Source organism: Equus caballus, chromosome 15 (genome assembly GCF_041296265.1).
Source record: "Equus caballus isolate H_3958 breed thoroughbred chromosome 15, TB-T2T, whole genome shotgun sequence".
NCBI lineage: Eukaryota > Metazoa > Chordata > Mammalia > Perissodactyla > Equidae > Equus > Equus caballus.
Window position 1 is genome coordinate 45,246,084 of NC_091698.1, and position 18,288 is coordinate 45,264,371.

The following is an 18,288-nucleotide window of genomic DNA, read 5'->3' on the forward strand; positions in this document are numbered from 1 at the left end:
AGAATTTTCAATGTGACGGAAAAATGCTGTCCACTCTGAGATTTGATTTCACCCTACTTATAAGCTAATAAGTTAGTCTGTTATTGTGTCATGTATACTGGCAGAAGACATGAGACTCCTCAATCAGAGACAAAATACTTTATTGGAAGGCAAGGGAAAGAATTATCAGCTAATTTTCATAGATTTCCCTTTCCCCCACATCCTACAAAGGCAATGAAATATGGCCCAGATGGATGCCATGCACGCAGTGGGTTTAACTGACTCTCCTAACAAATGTACCTTGAATAAGATATATATTTTTAATTATACGAAACTGTAAAGATATTAAAGGTTACACTAAGGAGTTTAAACAATTATATGGCAGGGGGAGTTGTTGACAGCTTTGATAAGAACTGTACTGCAGAAATATAAATTCCAGATGGATGGGAAGGGAATACAAAAGTGTAAGCAGCACTATCTACCAGAACTTTCTGAAACAATGGAAATATTCTATATCTATACCATCTAATACAGAAATTCTAAATGAAAGTAGTGCTAAATGGCAGTGAAAAGTAAATGACTGAAATAGAAAGGACAAGATTTGACAAGTAACGCATTCACTCATTTGTTCATTCAGAAAAACTAATGTTTACTATATGCCAGTCACTGTTCTACATTTAGGAAATAGAGCAATAAACAAAAAGACAAAGCCTACATTCTAATTCTGCCTCACAGAGCTTCATTTCCAATATGAGGAAGCAGACAATAAATAAATTGGTAAAACATACGGTATGTCAGATGGTGCTAAGAGGGTTGATATGTACAGCAAATAATATCTTTACTTTACCTACAGGGAAAGTAAGTTTCCAAGATGACAGTATAACACTGCTTCTCAATGTGGAGATCTTGTTAACTTGCAGATTCTGACTGAGTAGGTCTGCAGTGGGATCTGAAATCCTGCACTTCTAATACGCTCTCTAGTGATACCCAACACCATTGGTCCACAGACCACATTGTGAGTAGTAAAGATACATAATTTTTCTGGAGTTGTACAGTGAGTAAGTGACAAAAATGGGCACTTTAACCATTTAACACTAACTCCGAATTCTGAATTCTTTTCACCACACTGACTGGCATTCTAAACCCACTGGGAAGCTTCAAAAAAGTAGCTGAATATAGAATGAAATGGGTTGAGGAGTGAAATTGAAAGGCAAAGAAGTATCAAGTATTAACTCTTGAAGAAAACTAAAAGAGAAAAGGAAGAATGTAACTTGCATAGTAACTTGAGAAAGAATATGGCTTATGAAAATTTTTATGAGAAAAAAACAGCTTCAAGACAATAAATCAAAGCAGATTAACAAACTGAACAATCAATGGATCAAAGAAGAAATCAAAAGAGAAAGCAAAAAATACCTTGAGACAAATGAAAACAGAAACACAATGTACCAAAGTTTATGAGATGCAGCAAAAGCAGTTCTAAGAGGGAAGTTCATAGCGATAAATGCCTACATCAAGAAACAAGAAAAATCTCAAATAAAAACCTAACTTTATACCTCAAAGACCTGGAAAAGGAAAAACAAAGCCCAAAGTTAATAAAGGAAGTCAATTAGCAAATATCGGGGCAGAAATAAATGCTAAAACAAAGGCTAAAAAGACAACAGGAAATATTAATGAAACTAAGAGCTGGTTCTTTTAAAAAATAAACAAAATTCACAAACTTTTAGCTGGACTCATCAAGGAAAAAAAGACAAGGGACTCAAAATCAGAAGTGAAAGAGGAAATGTTACAGTTAATACCACAGAAATAGAAAGGATCATAAGAGACTGCTATGAACAATTAACACCAACAAATTTGACAACCTAGAAAAAAATGGATAAATTCCTGAAAACATACAACCTATTGAGACTGAATCATGAAGAAACTGAAAATCTGAACAGACTAATTACAGTAAGGAGACTGAATCAGTAATCAAAAACCTCCCAACAAACAAAAGTCCAGGACAAGATGGCTTCACTGGTGAATTCTACCAAACATTTAAAGAATTAATACCAACCCTTCTCAAACTCTTCCAAAAAACAGAAGAGAGGGGAACATTTCCAAATTCATTTTACCAGGACAGCATTACCCTGAAACCAAAACTAGATAATGACATTACAAGAAAAGAAAATTACAGGCTAATATCCCTGATGAACATAGACAGAAAAACCCTCAACAAAAAACAATACATTAAAAGGATTATGTATCATGATCAAGTGAGACTTATTCCCGGGATGCAAGGATGGTTCAACATCTGCAAATCAATCAATGTGATATACCAGATTAACAAAATGAAGGATAAAAAAATCACATGACCATCTCAACAGATGCAGAAAAAGCATTTGACAAAATTCAACATCTACTTATGATTTTGCTCAACAAAGGAAGTATGGAGGGACTGTATCTCAACCTAATAAAGGCCATATATGACAAGCCCACAGCTAACATCAAACTCAATGGTGAAAGATGACAATTTTTCTTCTAAGATCAGGAACAAGACAAGATGTTCACCAACACCACTTTTATTGAACATAGTATTGGAAATCCTAGCCAGAGCAATTAGGCAAGAAAAAGAAAAGGCATCCAGGGTCCAGCCACATGGCCAAGTGGTTAAGTTCATGCGCTCTGCTTCGGCGGCCCAGGGTTTTGCCAGTTTCAATCCTGGGCACGTACATGGCACTGCTCATCAAACCATGCTGAGGCAGCATCCCACATGCCACAACTAGAAGGACCCACAACTAAAAAATACACAACTATGTACCGAGGAGCTTTGGAAGAAAAAGGAAAAAAAAAATTAAAATCTTAAAAAAAAAAACAGCATCCAAACTGGAACAGAAGCAGCAAATTGTCTCTTTTTGCAGATGACATGATATTATACATAGAAAACCCTGAAGACTCCACCAAAAAACTGTCAGAACTAATAAATTCAGTAAAGTCGCAGGATACAAAATCAATACACAAAATGAGTTGCATTTCTACATACTAATAACAAACTATCAGAAAGAGAGATTAAGGAAACAATCCCATTTACAATTACATTAAGAAGAATAAAATACCTAGGAATAAATTTAACCAAAGAGGTGAAAGATCTGTACACTGAAAACTACAAAAAGTTGATGACAGAAGTTGAAGACACAAATAAATAGCAAGATATTCCGTGCTCACGGATTGGAAGAATTAATATGGTTAAAATATCCATACTACTGAAAGCCACCTACAGATTCAATGCAATCTCTATCAAAATTTCAATGGCATTTTTCAGAGAAATAGAACAAATAATCCTAAAATTTGTATGGAACCACAAAAGATTCTGAATAGCCAAAGCAATCCTAAGAAGAAGAAAGATGGAGGCATCACTCTCCCTGATTTCAAACTATATTACAAAGCTAAGGTAATCAAACCAGTATAGTTATTGGCATAAAAACAGACACATAGATCAGCAGAACAGAATAGAAAGCTCAGAAATAAACCCATGAATAAAGGGTCAACTAATTTATAACAAAGGAGCCAAGAATATACAATGGATAAAGGACAGTCTCTTCAATAAATGGTGATGGGAAAACTGGATAGCCACATGCAAAAGAATGAAACTAGACCATTATCTTACACAAAAATTTACTCAAAATGGATTAAAGACTTGAATGTAAGACCTAAAAGCATAACCTTCTGGAATAAAACATAGGCTGTAAGCTCCTTGACATAGGTCTTAGCTATGATTTTATGGATTTGACACCAAAAGCAAAGGCAACAAAAGCAAAAATAAACAAAGGGGACGATATCAAACTAAAAAGCATCTGCATAGCAAGGAAACCATCAACAAAATGAAAAAGAACTTACCAAAAGGGAGAAAATATTTTCAAATCATATATCTGATAAGGGATGAATATCCAAAATATATAAAGAACTTACATAACTCAATAGCAAAAAAAACAATCAATCTGATTAAAAAACAGGCAAAGCATCTGAATAGACACTTTTCCAAAGAAGACATACAGATGGCCAACAGGTACATGAAAAGGTGCTGAACATCACTAATCATTAGGGAAATGCAAATCAAAACTACAATAAGATATCATCTCACATCTGTTAGAATCGCTATTATGAAAAAGACAAAAAATAACAAGTGTTGATGATGATGTGGACAAAAGGGAACCCTTGCGCACTGTTGGTAAGAGTGTAAATTCATGCAGACACTTTGGAAAACAGTATAGAGGTTCCTCTAAAAGTTACAAATAGAACTACTCTATGATCCAGCAATTCCACTTCGAGGTATTTATCCAAGAAAACAAAAACACTAATTCGAAAGATATGTGCTCCCCATGTTCACTGCAGCATTATTTATAGTAGCCAAGATAGGGAAACAACCTACCTGTCCATCGATGGATGAATGTGATACACACACACATACACACACACAGAATACTATTCAGCCATAAAAAAGAAGGGAATCTTGCCATTTGCAACAACATGGATGACCTTGAGGGTACTATACTAAGTGACATAAGTCAGACGGAGAAAGACAAATACCATATGATCTCACTTATATGTGGAATCTTAAGAAAACAAAACCAAGCTCTTAGATACAGAAAACAGATGGGTGGTTGCCAGAAGCATGGGGTGGGGTGTGGGCGAAATGTGTGAAGGAGATCAAAAGGTATACAAATTTCCTGTTACAAAACAAATAAGTTACAGGGATGTAATGTACAGCATGGTAACCATAGTTAATAATATTGTAGTACATAAATGAAAGGTGCTAAGAGAGTAAATCTTAAAAGGTCTCATCACAAGAAAAAAAATTTGTAACTCTGGTGACGGATATTAACTAGACTTACTGTGGTGATCATTTCACAATATATACAGATATGGAATCATTATGTTGTACACCTGAAACTAATACGCCAATTCTACCTCAATTAAAAAATACGAAATAAAAAACAAAAAGATTAATAGGAAAACTTCATTTTTCCAAATTTTTCCCAGTTTTTACACGTTTTGATGATACTTTTACATACAGCCCAGATCCTTGAAAGATCCAGAGGTTGACACAAGATAACAAGACCTTACTTAGGAAGACCTCAGCAGGAAGGAAAATATTAGTAAAGGAAACTAAAAGAACAACTACAAGTAAGGCTGCTAAAAATGCAGGAGGAGACTTGTGGTATTAAAAAAGAAATTTCTGACAGTTCCATATAAGCTTAAGAACATATACTTCAAACTGCTAGAAGCAATAGTGATCATAAATCCATTATCATTTTTGAAATATGTTTGTATAAGTAAGGAATATATGATGATGGATATCACAGCTTTAGAGTGCCTACTCTCTCAGCCATGGGAAAGAGGAATAATTACACTGATTGTGAGTGCTACAATATTACTACATACCTACTGAATCCTTGGAGATCCATTTTCAGAACTAGGGGATGGGGCTGAAGAGAAAAGTTTTGACTGCAAAGAGGAACAGAGCTACCCAGAAAAACGACTATAATATACCAAAATTGTTGATCAGTGCCTCTTAGAGAGGAGACTAACAACCTGGTTAGGATTTGCTGAAGAATTCTCTACTCATTGAAGCCAAAAGCTTATTAAAATAGAGAGCTTCCTCAGGAGACAGACAGTACTGTTTTATATACGCATAATGTGAAATCCTCTATGACTTTATTTAATAAGAACAAGAAAGTCCTTCATGTCTCACAGACAAAATGAGGTGTAATTCTAGTTTCATTTTATATATGACTAAGGCCTTCTTACAGTAATCTTTCCAAGTGAATTATTATGGATTATTAATACTAGCACACAAAAGAAATTTGCATATTTCAGGATCTCAAGAACTCCAATTCAATCACTATTAAAAGGTGTAGCTGTCCTGAAAAGTAACTATTCTGTACACACAGCAAGTAGACTGAAATTCCTGCAGTTTTAAAAAGGACATTGGTAATATTTTAAGTTGGTCTCTGTTTTCATTGCTGTTATTCTTGCTTTCTAATTATGAATTACTGTAACTTTATCATTTTTACAATGTTCTAATTCTTAATTTTGATAAGATAATTATTCACAATTTTGTTGTGGGTTATCTGGTTAATCCTTAAGTAAATTGATAGATGTTTTCATCACCATTATTTTAAACCTAAATTCTCTCAAAACTAGACTATAACACAGGTATACACCATGGTTCAAACAGGTATTCTTGATAATTTTACTGACAAAGCAGATATAAACATAACCTCTCCAAAGTACCTATATAATTATACCTCATTAATGTTGTCTAACAATACAAATGTATGCCATTTGAAAAACTTGCAACGCAACATCAAGTTAAATGTAATAAATTGCTGAGTTCTGAAAGTTTATACGGTACTGTTTTGTCCCACAAAAATCACATACACAAGCTCACACTACAACCTAAGTTTTTTTGTTGCTATCATGAAGTTCCTTTTCTATGTGAAAGTGCAAAGTGGTAAGGGAAATGGGTTGCAGACTCTTCTGCACTCTGAGGAGGTCAGCGGTTTTGAAAAGCTAAAGAACTGCTGGTATTGTGGAAAGTTCACAAACTCTGCAGTCAGACATAGGTTCAAATCCAAAATACACTATTTCCTAATAGAGTAACTCTGGGAAAGTCAGTGCCCTCATCATCACCCTCACAGCGTTGTGGAGAAAATTAAATGAGATAATCTATGTAAATTACCTGGCAAATATTAAGTGTACCCTTACTCATAGAAGGGAAGACAAGGGGAAGATGGAATTTCGGGTCTTGCTTCCACGCCCCTCATCTTTAAAAGAACCTTCCCAAAGTCCTGCCCCAAACCAAAGTCCTCACTTACTCTGAGCCACACCCAGATAGCATCTCCAAGAGAGAGATACCAAACAAATAATAAGCTAAAGTAGTGAGGCTAAACCAAAGACTGAGCTTTAATCATAAAGCACAGCAAGAATACTAATGGATAATTAAATCAATTAAGTTTGAAGGCAGGGGTCACAAACGCCAACAACCACCAAACAACATAAAGACAGGTATACATGCCATGTAAGTCACAGAGATGGCCCCATATTAATGAGATCAATAAAACTTTAAAATAGTGCAAGAGACAAATCCAGAGGCCTTCATAACAAAAGCTGAAATAAAATAACTCAACAGATATGATTTTTATTTTCATTTGATCTACTTTCTGGAGAACTGATACCCAAAAATAGCACAAAGCCTACCTCCTTATTTCACCCATCTCCATTGAGTCTACCCAGACATTTAATTCATTTAATATTCAATAATTTATTAAGTCATTCAACAGATTTTTACTGAGCACCTTTCCTGGCCAGATGCAAATAAAATATTAACAAAGTCCCAGCTCTACCTCAAGGAGCTTAAAGTCTCGTGGAAGATAGGAACAAGTAAAGAAGCAACTACTATTCTATGTGTTGAGTGCAGTGATTAGTGAGAGTGTTTACAGGATAGTATGAAAATACATATAAGGAGTACCTGACTCTTTCTTAAGGAGTTCATGGTGAGTGGTGAAAACCAGGAAATATTTCCTGTAAGACACCTAAGCTGAGAATGAAAGGACAAAGACTAGGAATTGGGCAAAGATGGATGGACCACAAGAAGTGCAGGAAGGGAGTGTTCCAAGCAGAGAAAACAGCACCTGTAAGATCAAGGAGACAAGAGACCCTAGCATAACGAAGGAATGGCAGTAGTTCAATATGATTGAAGAGGCAAGTGTGAGGCTAAAGAGGTGATCAGGGACTTTCTATAACACACTAAGGAGTTTGGAATTTATCCTGAAGATAACAACATAAAGCAAGGGTTTCAAACTAGAAGTGGTATTATCAAGTCCGCCCTGAAAAAAAGACTAATTTGGCTTAATAAAGAGGATGGATAGGCGGGCAGAAAAGATGACCAATTTCCCATTACTAAGGCAGTAATACAAAAAAGAGAAAATAGGACTCTGAGAATAAGAATCAACAGGACTGGGATATAGTACAGGGGCGAGAGTGAACCAAGATATACAAATTTCTGAGTTGGCAACTAAGTAGATGCCCATTCACTGAGAGGAAATATAGAAGAGGAGGTTTGAAAGATGATGATCAGTTCCTTAAAGCTGTGAGTTTAAGGTACCATGGACATTCAAATGAAGATTTTCTATAGATAGTTAGATACAAACATCTGGAGTATGAGACACATTTAGATAGAGTCCTACATTTGGAAGTCATCAGTCATAGAAAGTAATTGAAGCACTGGTAGCAGATATCACCTCAGAAGAAGTTAAGATCCTTTCCTGTACAAAGTATTGTTTCCTACCATGTTTCTACCTGCTGCTGTAAACAAGCTGAGGACAGACAGTACTGTACCACTCACTGACACTCTTTAAGTTAGGAAATAATCATCCAGACTCTTCCATGCCTTTATAATGTGCCAAGATTTGTGTTAGGCATTGAACAGAAATAAAATGTGGTACCCTCTCGAAGGGAGAATTTGAATAAATTGTTGGTGTGCTATTTATGGTGAGGTTACAGACACATTTGAAATACAAAAAAGGGAAAAAAAAACATATGCAATGAAGTAACTAAAAATCCTCTTAGAAAAAGTGGGACTTGAGTTGGACCTTAAACCAAAAGTAGAATGTAGAAATATTGTGAAGAGAGGAAACAGCATTTCAGGGAAGGGAAACATCCATGGAAAATATCAGGAGAAAGAATAAACATGATTCTAGAGGTAGAGAAGTAAACAAAAATAAAAACAACAAAATGGCTTGCCTGGAATGACCAAAATGTACAAGAAAACTAAAGTTGAATAAATAGATTTAGAAGATCTTGGTAATCTGCCAGAAAAGTTTAGATTTCATACAGGAGAAAGAAGGACATTACCAACAATGTTCACGGAGACTGTAAGAGTTGGGTTTCGGGAAGATAAGGTGGCATAATGTAGTGATTAAGAATGCAGGCTCTGCAGGAAGACTGCCTGGGTTCACAACTAGCACTCCACCAATTTAGTAGCTATGGGGAAAGTTAGTTATCCTCTCTAAGCTTCATTTTGTTCAGCTATCAAATCAGTATCTATCATCATACGTCAGGTATAGATATAAAATGATATCTACGAAAATGCTTAGCAAAGTAGGCAATAAATGTTAGTTATTATTATTAGGCTGCGATAGGGCAGATTTTAGAAAAGTTAGGAAAGTTTCATGGCATAACTATCCCTACCTTCTATGGCTTGAGATCCCTGAGTTTATTCAATATCGCCTGAAAAAGATTTTTACTTCACTTCTTACCACCATTATTCCCTCAACTAATGATTTCTACCAATAGCCTAAAGACAATAATACCTCCAAGTTTTTACATATTGAAAATTCAACTCATCTTCTGTTCCCCAGACAAAATAGCACGAACTCACTTTTCTGTGCTCCTCCCTGAAAATAATTTAACAGACAATCATAAAAAGACTGAAAGATTGCAAAGTAAAAGTCAACTGGGTAGGGACCACAAGACTTGAGTAACAACACCGCAGCAAACGCCCTGAGTTTTCTTTTTAACTCTCAATATCCCAAATGGACCTGGGAGAGCCTGGAACCTGGAACCACCACCAGGAAGGGGAAAGGAGAATGAGGAAAAGAAAGCCTAGCTGGCATCTCCCATCCCTCCAAATGGCAACTGACTCCCAGTCTCCTTATTCCCAACCCAGGGACAGAAGACAGTCCAGGTAGGTGCGTTCCTTACAAATGGTACTGGCAGCAACTGAGTGAAAAGCCAACAGCAGTGAGACCCAGAGGGCAGGCCCAGGAAAACAGTTTCCATCCTAGGGGTCCAGCATCCTACATCCCCCACCTAGAAGAACCTGGGGCCTACAGAAACACTTTCTGTCCCCATAGATGGGAGCAGCAAAAATCAAATGAGACACACACTGGTATGAGGTGCTCAGGGAGAAGGCCTAAGGAAGAATCCTGCACCTGTGGGCCAGTATCTCCAACTTACCACTCAACAGCAGGCCTGGGGAAGGGCATTCCACTCCCATGAGCAGCACTAGCAGGGAGCAAGCATGAGTCTCAGTGGTACCACTAAACAAAGCAGACCAGAATGCAAGGCATCTGAAAACTAAACTGTGGCTGAAACCACAGCCCATACAAGTAGGCCAGTACCTATATGCTACATGTAAATGGGGCAACTGCCTGCTGAAACATAAGGTTAAATAGGATCCAAAGTCTCCTAACATTACTTCCAAAATGCACAGAAAAAAATTAAAAATCATACATGATACCATGACCCAGAAAAGTCACAGCTTGAATGAGAAACATAATCAGATAGCACCAACATCAAGATGAATCAGATGACAGAATTATTTGACAAGGATTTTAAAGCAGCTATCTCATATATGCTTGAGCAAGCAATAAAGAATTCTCTTGAAAAAAATGAAATAGATGAAATCCCAGTAAACAAACAGAAGTTAGAAGACAGAACCAAATGGATTTCAAGTACTGAAAAATACACAAAGAAAAATAAAAATTCACTGAAGAGGCTCAACAGAATGGAGATGACAGAAGATAGCATCAGGGAACTTGAGGACAGATCAATACAGTAAGTCCAAACAAAAGAGAGAAAATAGATTTTAAAAAAGCAGGGACACTTCGACTATAATAACAGATCTAACAGTCATAACAACAGAGTGTCAGAAGTAGAGGAGATAGAGGTGGGCTAAATAAATGTACTCACAGAAATAATAGCTAAAAATTCCCCAAATTTGGTGAGACATATACCTAGAGATTTAAGAAGCTGAATGAATTCGACTTATGGTAAAGCCGAAGAAATCCAACAAAATCAAGTTTCTGAAAAATAAAAATGAAAATCTTGAAAGCAGCCAGAGGCAAAGATGATTACTTATAGACGAACACCAATTTGAATGATAGCAGATTTCTCATCTGAAAATATGGAGGCCAGTAGGAAGTGGCATGCCATTTTGCAAGTGCTGAAAGAAAAAAACTATACAACATAAATTCTGCAGCTGGTTCAATTATCCTTCAAGAATGAATGGGGAATAAAGACATCTTCAGGTAATAAAAACTAATAGGATTTGTCAGTAATAGATTCATCCTCAAAGAAGGGCTGAGAAGTTCTCCAAACAGAAAGGAAATATCAGGAAGAAACTTGAAAGTTCATAAAGTATAGAACAACAACAGGATGGATAAAAACACAGGTAAATATAATAGACTATCATTTTCTTCATGAGTTTCTTAAATCATATTTGACGACAAGCAAAAATTTTAACACCATGTGTTGTGGTGCTCAATCTGTGTAAAGCAAATATTAAAACAATTAGTTTTAAAATGTGGGAAGGGTGGGGAGTGACGTCAGCATCACGGTGATGTGAGCTCTTCCTTTAGTCTCCTCCCCTTAAGAGACAATCAAAAGAACATTCATAAACCAACAGAGGACATTCACACAACACAACAGGCATCTGAGAGAGCCACACAACCATACGTATGACAGTAGGGGTGCTGGACTCCCTGAAAGGCAGTGGAAAGATGTAAGCAGATGTCCTCTCCCTCCCCAGCAGCAGACATCTAGGGTGTGAGAACTCGAGCGGCAGCCTGGATGCAACTCTGAGAGGAGAGGGGGGAAAAGGTCCTAGTCCTCCATGTGAAAACTCTCACTCTCAGAGTTGCCTCCCAGCCTGAGGGAACACTCCACACTGAGGTGGCTAAGCAACCACAGGGGCACCCTCACAACCTGAGCAGCCCAGGTAGGCAGTGAGTGAGGGTAGAGCAGAAGCATGGGCAGGAAAGTAAGCATGCCCTCTCCCACATCCCACCTGGCACATCAGCTCGGCCAGCCAGCCAAGCAAGGGATCCCTGCCAGATCACCTGCACCTACATGTGTAGAGCGGCAGCAGCCAGATGCAGAGAGCACTACCGGCACAGCTTCAACGGAGGGGCACAACTGCCAGTGGTCATGTCAGGCTTAGAAAATAGAGCTCCTGCCCCCCCCAAGTGGTGGCAGGTGGAATCTGCAACTAGATATGACCACTGTGTGACAGCAAAAGATCACCTCATCAAACAGCATGAAGAAATTTATTTACACTCCAGACTAGAAGGAAAATGACAAGTACCAAGAAACCAATCCTGAAGTCACAGAACTTTAAAATCTAAATGACAGAGAATTCAAAATAGTTATCAAAAAGAAACTCAACAAGTTACAAGAAAACTCAAGAAGACAGTTCAATAAACCCAGGAATAAAATTAATGAACAGAGAGATTTCCTCACTAAAGAGACTGAAATTCTAAAAAGAAAAAACCAATCAGAAATGTTGGAGATGAAGAATACAATGTATGAGATATTTAAGAATCTAGAATCCTTAAAAAACAGAGCTGATATTATGAATGACAGAATTAGTAAATTAGAGGACAGAAATATAAAAATGCTTAGGGTGGAGGAAAGAGAACTAAGACTAAAAGGAAAAGAAGAAATTCTCCGAGAAATAACCAACTTAATTAGGAAATGCAACATAAGGATTAGAGGTTTTCCAGAGGGAGAAGAGAGGGAGAAAGGAGCATAGAGCTTGTTCAAAGAAATAATAGATGAGAATTTCCAAAACCTGAGCAAGGAGCTGGAATTACATGTAAATAAAGCTAAGAGAACTCATAACTACATCAATGTAAAAACATTTTGTCCAGGGCATATATTAGTAAAACTGGCAAAAGTCAATGACAAAGAAATAATATGAAGGGTAGCAAGACAGAAAAAAGTAAACTAAAAGGGAACCAATATCAGGTTTTCAGTAGATTTCTCAGAGGAAACTTTACAGGCTAGGAGAGCGTAGAATGATATATTCAAAATACTGAAAGACAAAAACTTTCAGCCAAGAATACTCTATCAAGCAAAATTATCCTTCAGATATAATGGAGAAATGAAAATTTTCCCACATAAACAAAAGCTGAGGGAATTCATCACCACAAGACTCTCCCCCTACAAGAAACGATCAACAAGGTTCTCATACTTGAAAAAAAAAGAAAGAGTTTACTAAGACTTGAGCAAGGAGATAAATAAAGTCAGAAAATTGCAGCTTTCTATCAAAACAGGTAAGCAAACACTTAATTATAACATTAAAGCTAAAGGGAAAGAAAGCATCAAAAATAACTAGAATCACCTCATTTTAATCACAAACTCACAACACAAAATGGGGTAAGTTGTGACAACAATAACTCAGAAGGGGAAGATGAAAGGGATGGAACCTGCTAAGAGTAAGGATATAGGAGACTATCAGAAAATGGATATCTCATCCACAAGATCTTTTATACAAACCTCATAGTAACCACTAAACAAAAAATCAGAACAGATACACAAATGATAAAGAGAAAACCATCACAGAGACTCACCCAACTGAACTGGCAGTTGGAAAGAGACAAGACGAGAAAGAAGGGAAATACCGAACCACCCAGAAAACAAGTGATAAAATGGCAGTGTTAAACCCTTATATATCAATAACCACTCGAAATTGAAATGGATTGAATTCTCCAATCAAAAGACATAGAGTGGGGGCCAGCCCAGTGGTGTAGTGGTTAAGTTCGCGCACTCCACTTCAGCAGCCCAGGGTCTGCAGCTTTCAATCCTGGGCATGGACCTACACATTGCTCATCAAGCCATGCTGTGGCATCATCCCACATACAAAATAGAGGAAGACTGGCACAGATGTTAGTTGAAGGACAATCTTTCTCATCAATAAAAAAAAAAAAGGGCTATGAGAGACAACGAGGGGCAGTATATAATGATAAAAAGGACACTCCACCAAGAGGACATGACATTAATAAGTATATATGCACCCAACATGGAAGCACTAAAGTCCATAAAGCATCTATTAACAGACCTAAAAGGAGAAATTAACAACAACACAATAACAATAGGGGGCCTCAACACCCCACTTCCATCAGCGGATAGATCATCTAGACAGAAAGTCAACAAGGAAAGGAGTGAAATGAAATGAAAAACTAGACCAGATGGACTTAATACATATATATATAGAACGCTTCATCTGAAAACAGTAGAATACACATTCTTCCCAAGTGCACATGGAACATTCTCAAAGATAGATCATATATTGGGAAACAAGGCAAGCTTCAATAAATTTAAGAAGATCGAAATCATATTAAGCTATGAAACAGGAAATCAACTAAAAGAAAAAAGCTGGGAAAGTAACAAATACATAGAGACTAAACAGAATGCTACTGAACAACCAACGGATCAATGAAGAAACTAAAGGAGAAATCAAAAAATATCTGGAGACAAATGAAAATGAAAAGAAATCATACCAACTCATATGGGACACAGCAAAAGTGGTCCCAAGAGGGAAATTCATAGCAATACAGGCCCATCTTAACAAACAAGAAAAATCTCAAATAAGTAATCTTAAACTACACGCAACAGAACTAGAAAAAGAACAAAGCCCAAAGTCAGCAAAAGGAAGGAAATAATAAAATTTAGACAAGAAATAAATGAAATAGAAACCAAAAAACAAAACAAAACAGGAGAAAGGATCAATGAAACCAAGAGCTGGTTCTTTGAGAAGATAAGGAAAAGTGACAAACCCTGAGTCAGACTCACTAAGAGAAAAAGAGAGAAGCCTCAAATAAATAAAATTAGAAGTAAAAAGGAGAAATTACAACAATACTACAGAAATACAAAGGATTATAAGAGAATACTATGAAAAACTATATGCCAACAAACTGGACAATCTAGAAGAAATGGATACATTCTTAGATTCATACAACCCCTCAAAACTCAATCAAGAAGAAATAAGAGAATCTGAATAGACCAATCACAAGGAAAGAGATTGAAACAGTAACCAAAAACCTCCCAAAAAACAAAAGTTCAGGACCAGATAGCTTCTCTGGAGAATTCTACCAAACATTCAAAGAAGATTTAGTACCTATTCTCAAACTATCCCAAAAAAATTGAAGAAGACCAAATACTTCCTAACACATTTTATGAGGACAACATCACTCTGATCCAAAAGCCACACAAGGAAACACAAAGAAGGAAATTTAGATGCCAATATCACTGATGAATATAGATGCAAAAATCCTCAAGAAAATATTGCAAACCAAATACAGCAATACATTAAAAGGATCATACACCATTATAAAGTGGGATTTATACCAGTGACATAGGGATGGTTCAATATCCACAAATCAATCAATGTGATACACCACATTAACAAAATGAGGAATAAAAACCACATGATCATCTCAATAGGTGCAGAGAAAGCATTTGACAAGACCCAACAACCATTCAGGATAAAAACTCTCAATAAAATGGGTATAGAATGAAAGCACCTCCACATAATAAAGGCCATATATGACAAAACCACAGCCAACATCATACTCAACAGGGAAAATCTGAAAGCGATCCCTCAGAGAATAGCAACAAGAGAAGGGTACCGACTCTCACCACTCTCATTCAACATGGTATTGGAGGTTTTCTCCAGAGCAATTAGGTATGAAAAAGAAATAAAGGGTATCCATGGCAATAAAGAAGTGAAACTCTCGCTGTTTGCAGATAACATGATTCTATATATAGAAAACCCTAAAGAATCCATTGGAAAACTATTAGAAATAATCAACAACTACAGCAAAGCTGCACGATACAAAATAAACTTACAAAAATCAGTTGCATTTCTATATTCTAATAATGGACTTACAGAAAGAGAACTCAAGAATACAATTCCATTTACAACTGCAACAAAAAGAATACAATACCTAGGAATAAATTTAACCACGGAGGTAAAAGACCTATACAATGAAACTATAAGACATTATTGAAAGAAATCGATGATACCATAAAGAAATGGAAATATATTCCATGCACAGAGACTGGAAGAATAAACATAGTGAAAATGACCATATTATCTAAAGCAATCTACAGATTCAACACAATCCCAATCAGAATAACAATGACATACCTCATGGAAATAGAACAAAGAATCCTAAAATTCATATGGGGCAACCAAAGACTCTGAACAGATAAAGCAATCCTGAGAAAAAAGAACAAAACTGGAGGCATCACAATCCCTGACTTCAAAATATACTACAAAGCTATAGTAACCAAAACAGCACAGTACTGGTACGAAAACAGGTGCACAGATCAACGGAACAGAACTGAAACCCCAGAAATAAAACCAGACATCTACAGACGGCTAATCTTCGACAAAGGAGCCAAGAATATACAATGGAGAAAGGAAAGTCTCTTCAATAAATGGTGCTTGGAAAACTGGACAGCCACATACAAAAGAATGAAAATAGACCACTGTCTTTCACCATACACAAAAATTAACTCAAAATGGATTATTAAAGACTTGAAGGTAAGATGTGAAACCATAAAACTCCTAGAAGAAAATACAGACAGTACACTCTTAGACATGGGTCTTAGAAGCATCTTTTCGAATACCATGTCTACTCAGGCAAGGGAAACAAAAGAAAAAACAACCAAATGAGATAACATCAGACCAAAGAGCTTCTGGAAGGCAAAGGAAACCAGGAACAAAATGAAGACAACCCACCAACAGGGAGATAATATCTGCAAATCATATATCTGACAAGGGGTTAACCTCCAAAATATATAAAGAACTCACACAACTCAACATCAAAAACCAAAAAACTAAATCAAAAAATAGGCAGAGATGGGGCCAGCCCAGTGGCATGGCAGTTAAGTTTGCATGCTCCACTTCAGCGGCCCAGGGTTTGCCGGTTTAGATTCTGGGGACAGACCTACACACCACTTATCAAGCCATGCTGTGGCAGGCATCCCACATATAAAATAGAAGATGGGCACAGATGTTAGCTCAGGGCCAATCTTCCTCAGCAAAAAGAGGAGGATTGGCAGCAGATGTCAGCTCAGGGCTAATCTTCCTCAAAAGAAGAAAACAGGCAGAGGATGTGAACAGACATTTTTCCAAAGAAGATATACAGATGGGCAACAGACACATGAAAAAGATGTTCAACATCACTAATCATTAGGGAAATGCAAATCAAAACTAGAATGAGATATCATCTTACATCCATTAAAATGGCTATAATTACCAAGACAAAAGATAACAAATGTTGGAGAGGATGTGGAGAAAAGGGAACCCTCATACACTGCTGGTGGGAATGCAAACTGATGCAGCCACTAGGCAAAACAGTATGGAGATTTCTCAAAATAGTAAAAATAGAAATATCATATGACCCAGCTATTCCATTAGCGGGTGTTTATCCAAAGAACTCAAAATCAACAATTCAAAGAGACTCATGCACCCCTACGTGCACTGCAGCATTATTCACAATAGCCAGGACATGGAAGCAACCCAAGTGCCCACTGACTGATGAATGGATAAAGAAGATGTGGTATGTATGCATATGTGTGGGCCGTATGTATGTATATATACATACATACACAATGGAATACTATTCAGCCATAAAAAAAGACACAATCGTCCCATTTCTAACAACATGAATGGAGCTTGATGGTGGTATGTTAAGCGAAATAAACCAGACAGAAAGACAAACACCACATGACCCCACTCATAGATGGAAGATAAACAAATATGTGGACAAAGAGAACAGATTAGTAGCTACCAGACGGGAAGGTAGTTTGGGGTTGGGCATAAGGGGTAAAGGGGCACATATATTACAAATAATAATGTACAACTGAAATTTCACAACGTTATAAACCATTATGACCTCAATAAAAAAAAGTGGGAAGGGTAAAAGGAACCAATTATGCTTCACTCTCACTGGTAAAAGTTTTTACCAGTAGACAATTATAAGTTATGTATGTATATTATAATACCAAGAGCAACCACTAACGAATTGCTACACAAAGCAATACACTCAAAATACGATCAAAATGTCCATGTAACTCATAGTAAGGCCAGAAAAGAGAAACAGGAACAAAGAGAGAACAAATAAAATGGCTGACTTTAATGACTAAAATGGCTGTGTAGTATATCAATAATTACTTTAAGTGTAAATGGTCTGAGTACACAAACTAAAATACAGATATTAGCAGAGTATTTTTTTTTATTAATGTTATGATAGATTACAACCTTGTGAGATTTCAGTTGTACATTATTGTTAGTCATGTTGTGGGTACACCACTTCCCCCTTTGTGCCCTCCCCCCAGCCCCCTTTTCCCTGGTAACCACCGATCAGATCTCCTTGTCAATATATTAACTTCCACCTATGAGTGGAGTCATATAGAGTTCGTCTTTCTCTGACTGGCTTATTTCGCTTAACATAATACCCTCGAGGTCCATCCACGTAT

The 18,288-nt window shown here is 36.7% G+C and overlaps 1 protein-coding gene across 8 annotated transcripts in view; it reads right to left on the reverse strand.

The window, feature by feature from the left end:
* The window catches only part of ALMS1 (ALMS1 centrosome and basal body associated protein), a 249,616-nt gene that overhangs the window by 166,903 nt on the left and 64,425 nt on the right, over positions 1-18,288 (reverse strand). The window lies entirely within an intron of this gene.